This window comes from Protopterus annectens, chromosome 1.part1 (assembly GCF_019279795.1).
Source record: "Protopterus annectens isolate FY-2018-M chromosome 1.part1, PAN1.0, whole genome shotgun sequence".
In the NCBI taxonomy this organism is placed as follows: domain Eukaryota; kingdom Metazoa; phylum Chordata; order Ceratodontiformes; family Protopteridae; genus Protopterus; species Protopterus annectens.
This window is the reverse complement of record NC_056726.1, coordinates 1,025,053,392-1,025,072,702: the sequence shown is the minus strand read 5'-3', so window position 1 is coordinate 1,025,072,702 and position 19,311 is coordinate 1,025,053,392. Positions and strand designations below refer to the sequence as shown.

General features: G+C 37.8%; 1 protein-coding gene across 1 annotated transcript in view; it reads right to left on the bottom strand.

The window, feature by feature from the left end:
- The window catches only part of LOC122808787, a 735,783-nt gene that overhangs the window by 712,680 nt on the left and 3,792 nt on the right, over nt 1-19,311 (bottom strand). The gene's annotated exons all lie outside the window — the stretch shown is intronic.

Genomic DNA, 19,311 nt, shown 5'->3' with positions numbered 1-19,311 from the left:
GCATATATTGCCATTAACATTTTATAATCCATGTTTAATAAGGATATTGGTCTATATGACAAACATTGTTTCTCATCTTTGTCTGATTTCATTATTGGTGATATCAATGAATATTTTCATGAAGGTGGTATAATTATATTTTGATTAACTATGGAGTATACTTTTAAGAGTAAAGATATAGCTTGAATAGGTATTACTTTATACATTTCTGATATTATATTATCAGGGCCAGGTACTTTATTTAATTTAAGCTTTTTAATCTGTGATTTTATTTCTGTCATAGTAATTGGTTTGCTTATAGTGTCAATTTGTTCCTGTGTTAATCTGGTAAGAATTTTGTTTTAAAGATAATTTTTTATATCTTTGTCGGGCTTTTCATGGATGTTTGAAAGGTTATCATAGTTGTATTGTAATCTAAAGGCTTCTAATATACTATTTAGGTCCATGACTTTTTTCTTTGTATTAGGGATATATAATTCTTTTATTTGCTTAGATTTTATTATTTTTTTGTTTTGTTCTATTAGCTAGTTGTCTCTGATGTGCTGGATTTGTTGAATAAGAATGTAATTTTATCTTTTCTAGGTTAATCATTGTCTTGTGATTTAAAATTTCTGCATATTTGTTGTTAATTTGTAGTAATTCTTGAATTAAATCTTTATTTCCTTCTTGAATTCCTAGTTTTAATTTATCGGCTTTCTTTTTTAATTCTAGCATGTCTTTATTCCATATTTTTCTTTTATTAATACACCAGGATAGTACTTTTCCATATATATATATGGTTCTACCTGAGTTAGTCAACAGCGCAGAAGACTGACGACGGAATCCGGAGCTCCAGAAGATCGGCAATGAAGAAGACCGACGTGAATCGCGGGTGCCAGAACATCGACAATGCAGAAGACCGACACGACGGATGACAACACCGACGCCGAGGATGCCAACATGGGAAAAGGCTGTGTGAGTATGCAGTAGTGACGGACGTTAGGGTGCGAGTCAGGTAAGTGTGGATATTGACGGTCTGTGGGGATAGGGGTGGGTTAAGTGAGTTAGGGTTAGGGAGCGATAGGGGTGGGTTAAGTGAGTTAGGGTTAGGGAGCGGGTTAGGTAAGTGTGCGGTAGGGATAGACTTTGGGATAGGGGCGGGTTAAGTGAGTTACGGTTAGGGAGCGGGTTAGGTAAGTGTGCGGTAGGGATAGACTTTGGGTTAGGGGCGGGTTAAGTGAGTTAGGGTTAGGGAGCCGGGTTAGGTACGTGCGATAGTGACGGACCTTAGGGTTAGGGTAAGGTTTAGTGTGGGTTTGTAAGGATTTTGGTGTGCTTGTGTTGTGTGTGTGGTTTGTGGAATGGGGATGTGTTTTGTTTTTTATTGTTGTTATTGTGGTGTGTGCAGTGTATGGGGTTTCGTGTTTGTGTACCGTCAGTTATTTCGTTGTCGGGTATGTGAGGTTTCGTGTTAATGGACTGTCGATTATGTGGTGTCGGTGATGTCGTTGTCGGTGTTGTGTGGTTTCGACTATGTCAGGTAGAACCATATATATATATATATATATATATATATATATATATATATATATATACATATATATGGGTCTACTTCATTTCACCTAACTTCCAATTCACTGACTCCCATTTGACTGAGACCAAATGACTGAAATTTAATTTCACTGACACTTCATTTCACTGACAGTTCATTTGACTGACAAGTATTATTAGCAAGAAAATGGAATATGCCCCCTTCCCCACTGTAGTGCGACCCTGGAGTTAGAATATATAGTTGGGGGGGTGTGGGGGGCACAGCCCCCCACAATGGGGGGTGTGGGGGTGAAGCCCCCCACTTACTTTTCTTTTACTAAGCAATATTATATCAAAACTTAATAATATCATATGAAATGAAGTGGAGGGCTGTGCCCCCCCCACACACCCCCAACTATATATTTTAACTCCAGGGTTGCACTACAGTGGGGAAGGGGGCATATTCCATTTTCTTGCTAATAATACTTGTCAGTCAAATGAACTGTCAGTGAAATGAAGTGTCAGTGAAATTAAATTTCAGTGAAATGGGGTCAGTGAAATGAAAGTCAGTGAATTGGAAGTTAGGTGAAATGAAGTAGACCCATATATATATATATATATATATATATATATATATATATATATATATATATATATATATATACTTTAAGGAGTCCCAGATATATATTTCTGAAATGTTCTCTGTGGTATTTAGTTCAAGGAAAGTTTTTATTTCACCTTCAAAAAATTATTTAAAGTCTGTTAATTTTGTAACATATGAAGGTATTCTTGTTATGGGAATATTATTTATATGCATAAGCTCCATTTCAAAAACCAGAGCATTATGATCTGATAATGGACAGTTTATTATTTTGACATTACTTATTTTTGTTACTAAATCATTGGATATGTATATCCTGTCAATTCTGGAACTAGTCTTATATCTATGTGAGTAAAAAGTATAAATTAATGAGTCCGGGTCGGCAAATTCATTTATATCTTTTATGGAGATTGCGTCTGTAAACTTCAAAAGTGTCTTTGATATAGGTAACTTTCTTCTTTTACTTTTTGAATCTGTATCTTTGTCATCTATTATACAGTTGCAGTCTCCTGCCATTATTAGACTACCTTTAGTTAAATGTAATATTTCTTCAGTATGATGTTTTACTGTTCCTACGTCAAGTCTTGGTATCCAATACAGGTTAACTAAAGTGCATATTTTCCTATTTAATTCTATATTTACTAAGCAAAACATACCAGATGTGTCTTGATAAGTGTTAATTATTCTAGGAGAAATAATTGTATTATGCATTAATATGGCTACTCCTCTCTTCTTTTGTTTGTATTGAGAACTTATTAATACTGTGTAGTTATTAATATTGACATTGTTTATATCTTTATCTAATAGATGTGTCTCCTGAAGAAATACTATTTGTGGATTGTGTAGATTTATGTATTTATACAGACTCCTCCTTTTGATATTATTATTTAATCCATTAACATTTATAGATAGATATTTAATGTGCTGGTTTATGTTTTATTTATATGACAGTTAATATACATATATTTAACTCTTGGTTTGCATTATATGTATAATTTACACTATTGTTTACATGGAAGATCTGCTTATCTTCTGTAGACACCAAAACAGTATAAGTAAACAATGAAACTTCTAATTTAACTAATTCTAATTGATTACACCTTTTCCTATCTCTATGAGGTAATATACCTCTTTGCATGAGTAACACAAGTACCCACACAAACCTTCTAAATCTGTGACTAGTGTTTAAACTAATCTCTCTTAACCACATAACTTAGTATGTCACTATTTACATATATTAATGAGTTAATATGATCAGCTAATAGACAATTATATGCAAATTTGTATGAAAGCAATAATATTTATACATCAATAACCTGCTTATACTTGTTAAATCTTACTTGCAGAGTTTCTTATAATCAGGGTTACAAAAACAATTTTCCAATTACGTTTAACAAAATTTGTTTCATCTTAGTACAGCAATTCACATATCAATCCAACATGACACATTTGTTTTAATTCACACTGCAAAGACTCCAATACCTTGTTAATTAGTTATTTTGGTTAAATTCTCATATTACTTATGTTCTTTTTAGATTGTAGTTTCATTATACTCACAATTTGTTTAGGGCAATTTTCCACCTCTAGAGTCTCTATCATGTAATATCTGTGCTATTAGAATATTATTTATTCTATAGTTATGTGAATATTTCCCATTTTCTTCCTTACTCTTTATGAAATAATTAGATTTATTTATTCTTTAACTTTTGAGAAAGTAGTTTTCCAAGTCATATTCCAGAACTCTTTACAAAAATTGTGCTGGCTTATATGATAATATATGTACATAAATATAAATATATATACATAAACTTATATATAATGGTCTTTACATATCTTAAGATTCAAAATACTGAAGTAAAACATAGTGGAGAGATAGGTTCCAGACCCACAGACTGGCTACACTCTGGAAAAGAACCCCAATGACTGGACGGGAGAGAGGAAAATCACCCCGGGGATCATAATGATCACCCCGGCAAACAGGTGTCCAGGTAAGCAAACAATATGGAAAGAAAGAGCCAGAGAACTGCTATGACTAGATTTATACAAGCCCCAGGGTCGATATTCTCATAGCAATCTATGAACCCACACAGCTATTCTAGTATTAGAAATTCTTAATATTAATGTATGTAACTATGTATAGAGTATTGCCTTTCTGTATATCTAACAATATTTAACTTTTTTCTAACAATAACTATGCATAGGTTGCTATTTCTGTTAGTATATGAAGAACCTATTAGAAAATTTGTTTGGTGTCTGTTTACTAAATCTAATCATATTTTATTTTATTTAGTTTAGGTGTGTTAAATGTTTAGTAATAATCAGTAAAACTAAAGGGTCGACATGTAGCTTTGTAATTCAGGTGCACTAGCACTTTAAATAGTGCTTATTTTGGGATTTACTTCCTTGTCCAGGAATGCTGCAATTATGTTTTATTCAAAGGACGTTATATGCAAGCATGAAGTGCTCGCAATGAGACATAAGACATTAGGGTGTTGTTTGCGTGTGTATTTAAGGCTACTATCTCGTGGACGGGGCGGGAAAAGTAGTGAAGATTTTTCTTGATTTTCAAGGCATCGCTCGTGGTAATATTTATTTTTGCATATATTTATCTATGTTATATGCAAGACATTCCTATGTTATATGTGAGACATACTACATGACACCTGCTAGTAAAACAAACAGCACCAAATGCTTTACTTCATATAAAAGATTCAATCTGACATTCTCATAGTGTAGAATAATTTACTGTAATAGCATGTAAGTGTTTAAACTCTTAACTAACTATAACCATCCAGCACAACTCAATTATCTTCTATATACACATTATTTTTCTTCTTCTAGTCGAAAAATTTTAAGATGTGCTTGTTTTGAGATTTACTTCCTTGCCTAATGATATTGCAATTACATATTATTTAAAGGGCATCATAGACAATCACAAAGTGGCTACAATGAAAATTACAACCTTTATATATTACTTGTATGCGTATTTGAGACTGCTGTCTCGTGAACTGAGCAGGAAAAGTAGTGAAGATTTTTCTTATCTTTCAAAGTATCGCTCGTGAAAATATTTTTCTACTGCATAGCTAAAACACAGTTCAAGGATCTTCAATAAACACAGCATTATTCCCCCTTCCAGTAAGGAAGCTTTGTATATATACGTTAAAAACACAGTAAGAATCCATGAGGTGTACCGGGATGCTACAACATCATAATCCATACAACCAGAAATGTGCGCACACCCAAGCTGTCTTTCTATCTCAGTAAAGCAAATCATTATGACAGCATTAATGGATTAAGTACTTTAACTATGCAACTCATTTAACATAAATATATAATTTTTCAAAGAATGCATTTGTCCCGCTCCCCTCCCTGCCCCGATCGGAAAACTTAGATTAGACATATTATATGAATGGTGCATTCAAAGATTTTACAACAAATTGCTAGTAGAGTTAAATATATGATGAGATGGTTATATCTGCTTGAACAAGATATCCATTTGCATATACCTTGAACATATTGCTATATACGTTTTGTTTGTTGATGACTAAATCAGAGACGTAGAGAAAGAAAAACATTGTTAACAAGTTTCAGATATGGATAGACCTTAATGATAATGTTAATTTACCCAGTTTATATTTATTCTAAATTTTAAGTGAGATAAAATAAATAGAATCTGTACCTGATATATAACTGTGATTAATGACTTGAAGATTTCCTGTTAGTTTTTGTGACATTGTTTAAAGTTTTGTGGTACATGTAACATATAAGTTATTTGTCCTTTAGTTTTTTTTTTTCTTCTGTTCAACAGTCTTCCAGTTGTTTACTTCTGCATTTCTTTTTGGTGTACTATTTGTCCAATCCATAGATTCTTCCTGTGTTAAAATGTTGTTTGTAGTGAGATATTTTATTGCTGATTCCATTGTTTCAAATATTTTTATCCCCACTGGAAGGAATATATGAAGTCTTGCTGGAAACAAAAGATTTTTATTATTGGCATGAATTCTTTTCTTTTGAAAACCACTTTTGTAGAGTAATCATTGTCAAATCTAATTAATGCATCATTATATTTAATGGGTGAGTTAGTACAAGCATTTTTGAGGATGAGTTCCTTGTCTTGTGTGGAGAAAAGTTTAACAATTATTGATCTTGGTTTGTTTTTGATTAAAGTTGCATTTCCTGAAGTTGACAATGACCTGTGTGCACATTCTTTTCCAAAAGAAAGGGCTTCCGGTAATTTTAATACATTTGGGATCCAGGTAGTAAGAAATTTTATTATATTATCCCCTTCCGCTTTTTCTGGCAGACCATATATTCAGATATTATTTCTTCTCATTCTGTTTTCCATGTCATCTATTTTCTCCAGAAGATGTGTATTTTGTTGCAGTAAAAATTCAGTTTGTTGTTCTTCTTGCAGGAGTCTGGAATCGATATAATTTAAGGACTGTTCTATGAGAGAAATTTGACCTTTCTGTTGTGTGAACATTTCCTGAAGCTGTTCAAGTTGTTGAGTACATTTTTCTTTAAAAGAATCCAATTTATTATCCATCTTATCTATTTTAGTTGTCAACTCCTGAATATTTAAAATAAGTGAATGTAAATCATTTTTGAATGTTGGATCCTGAAGAGGATTCCTGAGATGGCTCGTTCTGAGTAGCTGATGCTGCTGTTGATTTTCTAGTAATTAATTTGACAGGAATTTTCCAATGAAAGTTGATAAAAATTGTTCTGATGGCATCTCTGGGTATTAGAAAGTGGTTAGTAGCAAAGATATCTTCTTATTGTTGTTTTCTTCTCAAAATTCCTGTCTGAAATATTATTCAGGAAAGAGAGCTGTGAGAAAGTACTGCTACCAGGTCGCCATCTTGGCCATGCCCTATGTGTGAGGTATTAATTGGAAATTTTCTACATTCGTTAAGCACCTGTTTGGGTTTGTTTGCTCTGATTTCTTGCCAAGGAGTGTATCATATAACTTATTTGTTTGCAGTTAAAAGCATTCTCTAAAGTCTCCTTGCTCCTTTATATGTGATAAACTTTCATTTAAAGGCTCACTGCTGCTTTTTTGCTATGATAAACATTTCTGCAGTTTTTTTCTACCTAAAAAGTGTGGGTATTTGTAGCATTGTCCATATTCAGGCTTGTGTTTTGGGCCTAGCTGTTTGGTTGTAGAGGCTGTGTGTCTGAGCATGTTCCAGGCCATCTTAGTTTAGCTAAAGCCATTCTTGCATTTCAGTGAGAGGGGAGCATTTATGGTCATTGGCTGAGTGGGGTTACCTGGACTATGTCTTGGAGTAAGCACCTCATTGGTTCTTTCGAGATTTTTTAAAATTTGTTTCGGGTTTCAACTTTCTGTTACTTCTGAAGTTAACTTGTGAGTGTTTCTGCCATTTCACACTGAGCTAATTGGAGGAAGGGCACTAAGCAAACCTTGATCTGTGATAGATAACATTATGTATCCTGTTTGTTGCTAAATTTTATGAGTTATTTATAGCACTTTTATTGTCTGCTGCATACTTTTTCTTGCTAGTTTCACTGTGTGTGAAGTATTAACTGGAAATTTTCTACATTTGTTAATCACCTGTTTGGGTTTCTTTGTCTGATTTTTGTCTTCCACCCTCCCTCCCTATTGGTATCCTGTTCTTATACTTGGTGGCTTTGCACTTGCCCGACCCTACTGTAAATTTGATCTGGGGCACTCCTCCCACATTAGTGTCATTACCTCACTCTACCTAATACAGAGAGAACATTTGAGAAGGCCAACCCACTTACTTCTTAACCTTGAGTTATCTTCTTCTCTTCTTTACTCCATTTCCACTTTACAAAAATAAAAAAAAAAACTCTATAAGCTTGTTTCCTGACTTTCCTGTAAGTAGTCTAGTCCAGATACAGATTTGCTGTATCCAGGAATGTTTGTAAGCTTCTGAGACCCCGCCGCTTAGCAAGGGTTAAACTATTCCCAATGCCATAAAGTCTGCTCTTCAAAATTTCCCTTAAAACTAGATAGTTTTTTAGTTTTAGCACTCAAATCTGTTTCTTTGTTCAGAACTCATTGTAAGCACTAAATAAGCTACAAAGTACTACAGCACTCAACTTTCCCCACTTGTCTCTCTTCACCTAAGACTGGACTAGACAGTCAAGAGGAGAGGGTAAACACTTGCATCACACCACACTCATCACATAGTCCCTCAAAGCCTACACCACCAAAATGCACACACATAGAAACACAAAACACACACCTACATTTGCTGAGGCTCTCAATAAAAATATGCCCAAGCCACAGGGACCTCCAAAGCAGAAACGCAAGCAACCACCTCCCCCCACACAACCCAAATGACACATAGACCACAAGCTCAGTGTGCCACTCAACCACAGCCCATAAGGCATAACAACGTACCCAACACTCTAGTCATAGGTGACTTTATAGTCAGGCACAGTGATGTTCCACTCCCCAGGCTAAACAAGGAGAAAGTTACTGTCAGCTGCCTGTTGGGTGCCACAATCCAACACATGACACACTCACTCAGGTCAATCCACAACAAGTACAAATATGACACTGTTATTGTCCATGTTGGTGTGAATGACTTGAGACATACCTACCTGGACTACATGAAAAGAGACATGAAGGAGTTATCTGATCTTGTAGCCCAGTCAGGTATGACCCTAGCTCTGAGCAGCATCCTTCCGTCACCCAGAATGATACCACAGTACAAGGACAGAATAATTGACTTCAACAATTGCCTAAGCTACTGGTGTCATTCTAAGGGGATCCAGTGTCTGTCTGCCTGGGGATGACATGATCGACAGACCACCATGCTTTGCCAGAGATGGCCTGCACCTGTCACCCTTGGGATTCCTGATACTGGCTAAGGCTCTTGCCATCACTATAGTCCCTTTTTTAGGGAAGATTCAAATTACAAACTCAGCACCATAACAGGTACAAGCAAGCAAAATCTGAGGATAATGGTACTCAATGCTAGAAGTCTAAACCTCAAAATGTACTCAGTCGAGGCACTCCTTAAAATGGAGAACATCGACATCTGTACAGTGACAGAGACCTGGTTCAAGACTCTAGAGAGCAATCCTGCATTACCAGGCTATAAATCATACCATACCTTTCGGCCACCTAACCTGAACCGAAGCACTAAAGATAGAGGTGTGTTCATTTTCATTAAGGATATCCACACCTCCAGGCTAGTTGCTCAGCATAATGCATCCGAGATTATTCAAGTGTAACTAACTCTGGGCAAGACCGCAATCCAAACTGTAGCTTGCTACAGATCCCCCACCATGCCCCAAGATTCCTATTCTTCATTTCTTGATACACTGGAAAATATTAGAGTATAACCTAACACCCTAATAAAGGGTTATTTCAACTACCCAACCATTAACTGGGATAACTACTCATGTACCAACTCTTTTACTCAATGTTTTCTGGAATTCATAAATTCCAACGCCTTGGATCAACTTACCCACACCCTCACCAGGGGCAACAATATCCTAGACCTTGTCATTACCAACATGGGCAACCGGTGTTCCACACCAGAGGTCAATTCCTTGATAGTCAGATCTGACCACAAGCTAATCATCCTAGACATCCACATCCTGCCTCCACCCCCCCCCCATTACGGAAACCACTGTAAAAAATTCTCCAAAGCCAACTTCACACTTCTTAAGACAGAAGTGGCAAACTTCCTGATACCCCTGCAGATGGACAATAGAGGTACGACTGCAGAATCTTACACATATGCACTTTATAAGCACTTACACGAGTGCATGGATCGTGCAGTCCTTAACAGAACCAAGATGCTATCCTCCAAAAAAGGAGGCTAATCTGGTGGTCCCGTGCCATAAACAAACTCTACAACAGAAGAAAGAAACTGTTGCAAAAAATAGTAAAATCCCATGATTGGAGGAAGTCCCTGGTCAGCCTAAGTAAAAAGCTGAGATCCCTCGTAAAATCCTCCAAAGCTGGTTATGAAAACAAAATCACAACTGATTCTAAAGACAACCACAAAGCATTCTATAGTTATGTCAAGAATCTCAAAGGCAACACTCAGATCTGCTCTAAATTACAGCACAATGGCACTAAATATATAGAACCAACTGATATTGTCAACATCCTGGCAGATAGGTTCAGTGCTAACTTTACCCCCCTTTCACCCCCTAAAGGGCCCACCCATATACCAGAAGAATGCAAAGTTCCTGTAATCACATCTGTACAAGTAAAAACCACACTCTTCAAAGCCAAGACCACAGCATCCATGGGACATGACAACATCCCAGGCTGTGTTCTACATGAACTACAGAACGAATTGGCACCCCACTTAAATACCATGTTCAATCATAGCCTCACCTCAAGCTTTGTGCCTGATGAATGGCACACAGTGACAGTTATCCAACTCCACAAAGGGGGAGCCAGCACGGACCCCAGGAACTACTGCCCCATTAGCCTGATGAACATGGTCTGCAAGGCTATGGAAAGTATCATCATGGAACTTACAAACGATGACATTGGTAATCTCCAACTCTGGACCCCACCCAGTTTGGGTTTGTAAAAGGCAGATCATGTCTCCCAAACCTGATAGACTTCTTTGAAGCAGTCATCAAATCCATAGACGAGGGTATGGTGGTTCACGCAGCCTATCTTGATCTCGCCAAGGCTTTTGACACCATCTCTCACTCTGGAATTATAGATACTCACTTAACTAGGTATAAATCCCTATGTCACAAGATGGATTGCCAACTGGCTCACTGACAGAACTTACACTGTGAAAGTAGCAGACTCCAAATCTGACTTCAAACCAGTGACAAGTGGAGTACCTCAGGGTTCAGTCCTGGGTCCTCTCCTGTTTGGTATCTACTTCTCAGAAATACAGGTTAACACAGAAGGTCTTTGGCTAATGAAGTTTTCAGATGACTGCAAACTTGGAGCCATAATCAAAACTCCTAATGATATGGACATCCTACAAAACAGCCTAATTGAGACAGATGCCTGGTCTCAAAGCCATGGCCTCAAGCTCAGTGCCAAAAAGTGCATTGTCATCTCTTTTGGTAAAGACTCTGTACCCATGAACTACCGCATAGGCGGTAGTCTACTTAACACCGAAAGTGTGATAACAGACCTTGGGACACAGGTGGACAGTAGTCTCTCCTTTGATAATCACATCACCACAGTAGTGAGGAAATCCTTCTACATGGCACACCTCATCACAAAAGACTTTTCATCCAGGAAAAAAGAAGTTATTGTCCCGCTCTACTCATCATTCATTAGACGCATTATAGAGTACACCTCTTCTGGTATGTACCTCACAATACATCTACAACAACTAGAAAGGATGCAGAAATACCTGGTTATTTATATCAATATTGGTATCCTGTTCTTATACTTGGTTGCTTTGCAGTTGCCCACCCCTACTGTAAATTTGATCTGGGGCACTCCTCCCAGTTTTGTGTCATTGTCTTATTCTACCCAATACAGGGAGGACATTTGAGAAGGCCAACCCACTTAGTTCTTAACCTTGAGTTATCTGCTGTTCCTCCTTACTCCCTTTCCACTTTACAAAAAAAAAATCTAAGCTTGTTTCCTGCCTTTTCTGTAAGTAGTCCAGTCCAGATATAGATGTGCTGTATCCAGGACTGTTTGTAAGATTCTGAGCCCCTGCTGCTTAGCAAGGGTTAAACTATTCCAGGTGCCATAAAGTCTGCTCTTCAAATTTTCTCCTTAGAAATAGCTATTTTTTAGTTTTAGCACTCAAATCTGTTTCTTTGAGCTCAGCACTTGTTCAAAACTCATTGTAAGCATTAGATATGCTACAAATTACTACAGCACTCAACTTTCCTCACTTGTCTAGAGGAAAACAGGTTTTAGTACTTAATAAATAAGCACCTATCCAGGCATGTCTAAGGGTCAGCTCCCGGTGTTTTCTCCTTTCTACCTGTTGAATCTGGGCATCTTGGAGCAATGCAGCAATTGCCTCATGTACACAGACAACCCTCTCCTCCTATCACCCAACACTACAACCTGTGAGAGATGCACTTATATAGCCAAACTGGAAACAAAGCTCTTTTCACCCAAGACCAGATTAGACAGTCAAGAGGAGAGGATAAACACTTGCACCACACCACACTCATCACATAGTCCCTCAAAACCTACACCATCAAAACACACACATAGAAGCACAAAACACATGCCTACATTCATGGAGACTCTCAATAAAAATCTGGCCAAGCAACAGGGACCTCCAAAGCAGAAACGCAAGCAACCTCCACCCCCCCAACACAACCCAAATGACACATAGACCACAAGCTCAGTGTGCCACTCAACCACAGCCCATAAGGCATGACAATGTACCCAACACTGTAGTCATAGGTGACTCTATAGTCAGTCACACTGATGTTCCACTCACCATGCTAAACAAGTAGAAAGTTACTGTCAGCTGCCTCTCGGGTGCCAGGCTCCAGCATATAACGCACACACTCAGTTCACTCCAAAACATGTACAAATATGACTCTGTCATTGTCCATGTTGGTGTGTATGACCTGAGACATACCTCCCTGAAACATGAAGGAGCTGTCTAATCTTGTAGTCCAGTCAGGTATGACCCTAGCCCTGAGTAGCATCCTGCCATCACCCAGAAAGATACCACAGTACAAGGACAAAATGATTGACTTCAACAATTGCCTAAGCTACTGGTGTCATCTTAAGGGGATCCAGTATCTGTCTGCCTGGGATGACATGATCGACAGACCATAATGCTTTGCCAGAGATGGCCTGCACCTGTTGTCCTTGGGATTCCTGATACTGGCTAAGGCTCTTGCCACCCCTATAGTGCCTTTTTTAGGCAAGGTTCAAATGACAAACTCACCAATGTAACAGGTACAAGCAAGCAAAATCTGAGGGTAATGCTACTCAATGCCAAAAGTCTAAACATCAAAATGCACTCAGTCGAGGCACTCCTTAAAATGGAGAACACTGACATCTGTGCAGGGACAGAGACCTGGTTCAAGGTTCCAGAGAGCACCCCAGCATTACCAGGCTATAATTCATACCACACCTTTCGGCCACCTAACCTGGACTGAAACTCTAAAGGCGGAGGCGTGTCCATATTCATTAAGGATATCAACACCTCCAGGCTAGCTGCTCAGCATAATGCATCCAAGATTATCCAAGTGCAACTAACTCTGGGCAAGACCACAATCCAAATTGTAGCTTGCTACAGATCCCCCACCATGCCCCAGGATTCCCACTCCTCATTTCTTGATACACTGGAAAATATTAGGGTACAACCTAACACCCTAATAATGGGTGATTTCAACTTCCCCGCCATTAACTGGGAAAACTACTCATGTACCAACTCTTTTGCTCAACGTTTTCTGGAATTGATAAATTCCAGTGCCTTGGTTCAACTTATCCACACCCTCACCAGGGGCCGCAACATCCTAGACCTGCTCATTACCAACATGGGCAACCAGTGTTCCACACCAGAGGTCAAGTCCTTGTTGGTCAGATCTGACCACAAGCTAATCACCATAGACATCCACATACCACCCTCGCCCCCCAGCCCCCATTAGGGAAACTACTGTAATAAATTTCTCCAAAGCCAACTTCATGCTTCTTAAGACAGAAGTGGCAAACTTCACGACACCCATGCATATGGACAATAGAAGTACGACTGCTGAATCCTACACAAATGTACTTTATAAGCACTTACAGGAGTGCATGGATTGTGCAATCCCTAACAGAACCAAGATGCTATCCTCCAAAAAACGGAGGCCGATCTGGTGGTCCCCTGCCATAAACAAACTCTACAACAGAAGAAAGAAACTGTTGCAAAAAAGAGTAAAATCCCATGATTGGAGGAACACCCTGGTCAGCCTCAATAAAAAGCTGAGATCCCTCATAAATTTCACCAAAGCTAATTACGAAAACAAAATCGCCCCTGATTCTAAAGACAACCATAAAGCATTCTATAGCTATGTCAAGAATCTCAATGGCAGCACTCAGATCTGCTCTGAATTACTGCACAATGGCACTAAATATACAGAACCAACTGATATTGCCAAAATCCTGGCATATAGGTTCAGTGCTAACTTTACTCCCCTCTCACCCCGTAAATGGCCCATCTCTATACCAGAAGAATGCAAAGTTCCTGTAATCAATGATGCACAGGTAATAACCACACTCTCCAAAGCCAAGAACACAGCATCCATGGGACCTGACAACATCCCAGGCTGCATTCTACATGAACTACAAAACGAATTAGCACCTCACCTATGTATCATGTTCAATCATAGCCTCACCTCAGGCTTTCTGCCCACCGAATGGCGCACAGCGATGGTTATCCAACTTGACAAAGGGGGAACCACCACAGACCCTGGGAATTACGGCCTCATTAGCCCGATGAGCCTGGTCTGCAAGGCTATGAAAAGTATCATTATGGAACTTATAAACAGGTAGTCTTCAAACTCTGGACTCAGAGTGGGTTTGTAAAAAGCAGATCATGTCTCCAAAACCTGATAGACTTCTTTGAAGCGGTCACCAAAGCCATAGATGAGGGTAAGATGGTTCTCACAAAGGCTTTTGACACCATCCTCCACTCTGGAATTATAGATAAACTCACTAAACTAGGTATAAATCCCTATTTCACAATGTGGGCTGCCAACTGGATCAATGACAGAACCCACATTGTGAAAGTAGCAGACTCCAAATCTGACTTCAGACCAGTGACAAGTGGAGTACCACAGGGTTCAGTCCTAGGTCCTCTCCTGTTTGATATCTACTTCTCAGAAGTACAGGTTGACACAGAAGTTCTTTGGCAAACGAAGTTTGCAGATGACTGAAAACTAGGAGCTATAATCAAAATCCCTAACAATGTGGACATCCTACAAAAGAGCCTCAATGAAACAGATGCCTGGTGTCAAAGCTGTGGCCTCAAGCTCAATGCGAAAAAGTGTATTGTAATCTCTTTTGGTAAAAACTCTGTACCCATGAACTACCACATAGGCGGTAGTCTACTTAACACCAAAAGAGTGATAACAGACCTTGGGACACAGGTGGACAGTAGTCTCTTCTTTGATAATCACATCCCCATAGTAGTCAGGAAATCCTTCTACATGGCAAACCTCATCACAAAAGGTTTCTCATCCAGGAAAAAAAGGAAATTGGTACCCTATACTCGTCACAACAACTAGAAAGGCTGCAGAAATACATCACCTAGAGGATTACCGGCCTCAAACAGATGCCCTATGCAGACCATCTCAAAAAACTCTAGCCTACTCAGAGGCGATCTCTGCCTAACATACAAAGCTATGTCAAACCTAGAGCTGCTGGACATGTTCCATTTAAAGAAATCCCAATCCCTCCAAGCTACACACTCTAGGGATTTAAACTTGTCACCACAATAAACAGAACATGCTGGAGGGATAGATTCCTGTTCCAGAGACTTCCCATACTCTGGAACAAACTACCTATCTATATCTACAAAGCTCCTTATTAGCACTCCTCAAGAAAAAATCTTGATGATTGGATGGGAGATAAGAAATTCACCCTGGAGATCACTTCTGTGGCTCTTCTTGACAAGAGCTCAGGAAAATAATTTTCTTGGGTGGCGAAAGCCAGGGTACCTTTTTGGCTAGGCTTATATAGGCTCTAGGGTCAATAGCCTAGTACCTGCCTATGAACCTATGAACCTAGGTGTATTTTTCTTTGATGAATATTTATACATCACCTCCTTTAATTTTCTTGCCTTCTGTTTGTGGTCTGAATGTGTGGAAGGAGGTATAACCCAGTATGGCTGGGGTGCTCTCTAGAACCTTGAACCAGGTCTCTGTGACTGCACAAATGTCTGTGTCCTCCAGGATGATGACTGCTTCCAGTGAGTGCAGTTTCATGTTAAGACTATAATGTTCAGTAAAGAACATTTGCATATTTATTTTTCAATATGACACTTGTCATAGTGCAGTTATTTTTTCTGGCCCTTTAAAGAAAATCTGATTTTAATTAATAAATTAACCAACTACCAGTGAAACATGTTTTATTTTTTATTTAATGTCTGTTTAATGTTTCTGTGTTGGGGTACTTTTTATTCTGATGAAATCTCTCTTAAAAATGAAAGTACTGAATGTTTTTAGACTTTTTCTTTTAGGTTAATTCAATAAATTATTTAGAACCATTTCTGGACCCTCCATGGCATTGGATTTTATTTGGTTCAGTGCCTGAAAAACATCCCAACTAACATTCAAACCAAAGAATAAAAAGGTTACAGAGACAAGCATTTCAGTAAAAACTGCAACAAAACCTATCCACGCTTGAGTTTTCACGGTATGATACCTTGCATCTGCTGTAATGTAGGCCTGTGGAATATATTTAAGTGACCCCTTAAGGACATCAAGAATTTCAGGTACATGGTTTCTGAATGTCCATGACTTTTTAAGTTTTTAAGTCTTTATTTATTTCTTTTCCGGTCAATGATGCCAAACCCCACTATCTGTGGATATACATCTTACGACCTTTTTATTGACATCATCAGCACAGCATAAGTTGTTAGTTTGGATATACAACACAATCATTAAGGTACCTGACAAGGAACACACAGTGAAAATTATAGCTTGGCTGGGTTTTTCTTGCAGTTTTTACTGAATGGTTTGTGTGGTGACCTTTTCACTATTTGCTTTGGATTTAACCCATTATTTGAGATGCATGTTCAATATGAAAGGATAATGAATTTTCATGAAGCTTCACTTATAATACATGTGATGGCTATGCAGTTAACTCCAGCAAGGGATAAATGTACATATAAGGCAATTATATAATCAAACTTGACCATACTGATAATTCATTTCGGTGAAAAGTGAGACTATGGCAAACTTTGAATCATCAACTAAAAAACTACAACCAAGGTAGTATTTAGTAGTATTAGACAAGAAACCGTGAAAATATAAATGAAAATGTATATATAATAAAAAGCATCTAACCATATTTGTGGAATCACATGAAATGTCATGTTCTACTGCTGTACCACAGGACTGTTTAGAGAAATAACTTACATATACACATGTAGTAGTGTCACTATCATTAAGTAGTAGTGTCACTGTCATTAAGTAGTTGTGGTGTCACTATCATTAAGCAGTAGTGTCACTGACATTAAGTAATAGTGCACTGTCATTAAGTAGTAGTGCGTTGTCATTAAGTAGTGGCACTATCATTTACTAGTAGTAGTATCACTGACATTAAGTAGTAGTGTCACTGACATTGAGTAGTACACTGTCATTAAGTAGTGTCTATCACTAAGTAGTAGTGTCACTGACATTAAGTAGTTGTGTCATTATCATTAAGTAGTAGTGCACTGTCATTAAGCAGTGTTACTGTCATTAAGTAGTAGTGTCATTATCATTAAGTAGTAGTATCCCTCATTAAGTAGTAGTGTCACTATCATTAAGCATACTAAATGTAGTAGTGTCACTATCATTAAGTAGTAGTGTCACTGACATTAAGTAGTAGTGTCACTATCAAGTAGTAGTGCACTGTCATTAAGTAGTAATGTCACTGACATTAACTAGTAGTGTCACTATCATTAAGTAGTAGTGCACTGTCATTAAGTAGTAGTGTCACTTATATTAAGCAGTAGTGTCTTGTCATTAAGTAGTAGTGTCACTGACATTAAGTAGTAGCGTCACTAATGCACTGTCATTAAGTAGTAGTGTCACTGACATTAACTAGTAGTGTCACTATCATTAATTAGTAGTGCACTGTAATTAAATAGTGTCACTATCATTAAGTAGTAGTGACACTTTCATTAAGTAGTAGTGTCACTGACATTGAGTAGCAGTGTCACTGTCATTAAGTAGTAGTGTCACTGACATTAAGTAGTAGTTTCACTATCATTAAGTAGTAGTGCACTGCCATTAAATAGTGTCACTATCATTAAGTAGTGTTACTTTCATTAAGAAGTAGAATCACTGACATTGAGTAGCAGTGTCACTGTCATTAAGTAGTAGTTTCACTGACATTAAGAAGTGTCACTGACATTAAGTAGTAGTGCACTGTCATTAAGCAGTGTCACTATTATTAAGTAGTAGTTTCACTATCATTAAGTAGTAGTGTACTGTCATTAAGTAGAAGTGTCACTGACATTAAGTAGCAGTGCACTGTCATTCAGTAGTGTCACTATCATTAAGTAGTAGTGTCACTGACATTAAGTAGTAGTGCACTGTCATTAAGTAGTGTCACTATTATTAAGTAGTAGTGTCACTATCATTAAGTAATAGTGTACTGTCATTAAGTAGAAGTGTCACTGACATTAAGTAGCAGTGCACTGTCATTCAGTAGTGTCACTATCATTAAGTAGTAGTTTCACTGACATTAAGTAGTAGTGCACTGTCATTAAGTAGTGCCACTATTATTAAGTAGTAGTGTCACTATCATTAAGTAGTAGTGCACTGTCATTAAGTAGTGTCACTATTATTAAGTAGTAGTGTCACTCTCATTAAGCATGCTAAATGCACCCAGTTTAAGGTTTAAAGTAAGGGAGCAGTGAGTACAAATAATAGACCGTAAGACATAGATAATTAAATAAAATGGTAGTAAAGCATCAGAAAGAACAACAATAAAGCAGCGGACCCTAACTACTACCTGGCAAAAAAAGCATATACTAATCAAGTATGTGAACACAGTATTATACAGTAAATCAAAATGTAGCATTAAATCTGTACAGGGCATTGTGATTACCATTGACCTGCTAGCCTTAAGCAAGGAAAGCGAGACGATTTGAGTCATATGAAAAATGAAATAAGAACAGGACAGAACTAGGCACAGGTGAGTGAAAATGGAATTAATAAGTTAAGTAAGGAAGACAGGACAATGAGGAGATAGAAAGTCTGCAGAATGAGGTAGTGCCAAAACAAAGAAAAGTGGATGAGCTTTGATTACTCACCTCAGATCTTAAAAGGTCATGAAATTATGGGAAAAGGGCACAGTGAGGTCGAGTCATTATACACAAATTCATAGGAAGATAGATCACTTATCACAGGTTAAAAAAGTATTCTGATTGCATAATGCAACAGATTTAATTCAGAAGATAATAATTGGCTACGGATGGCATTGTAAAGCACAAACTATTTTGAAAGCAGCTCATAAGATATCAGTGCCTGTTTCTGTTTCTTTTGCGTATTTGAGCAAAGGCACAAAGAATCATAAATTACACAGA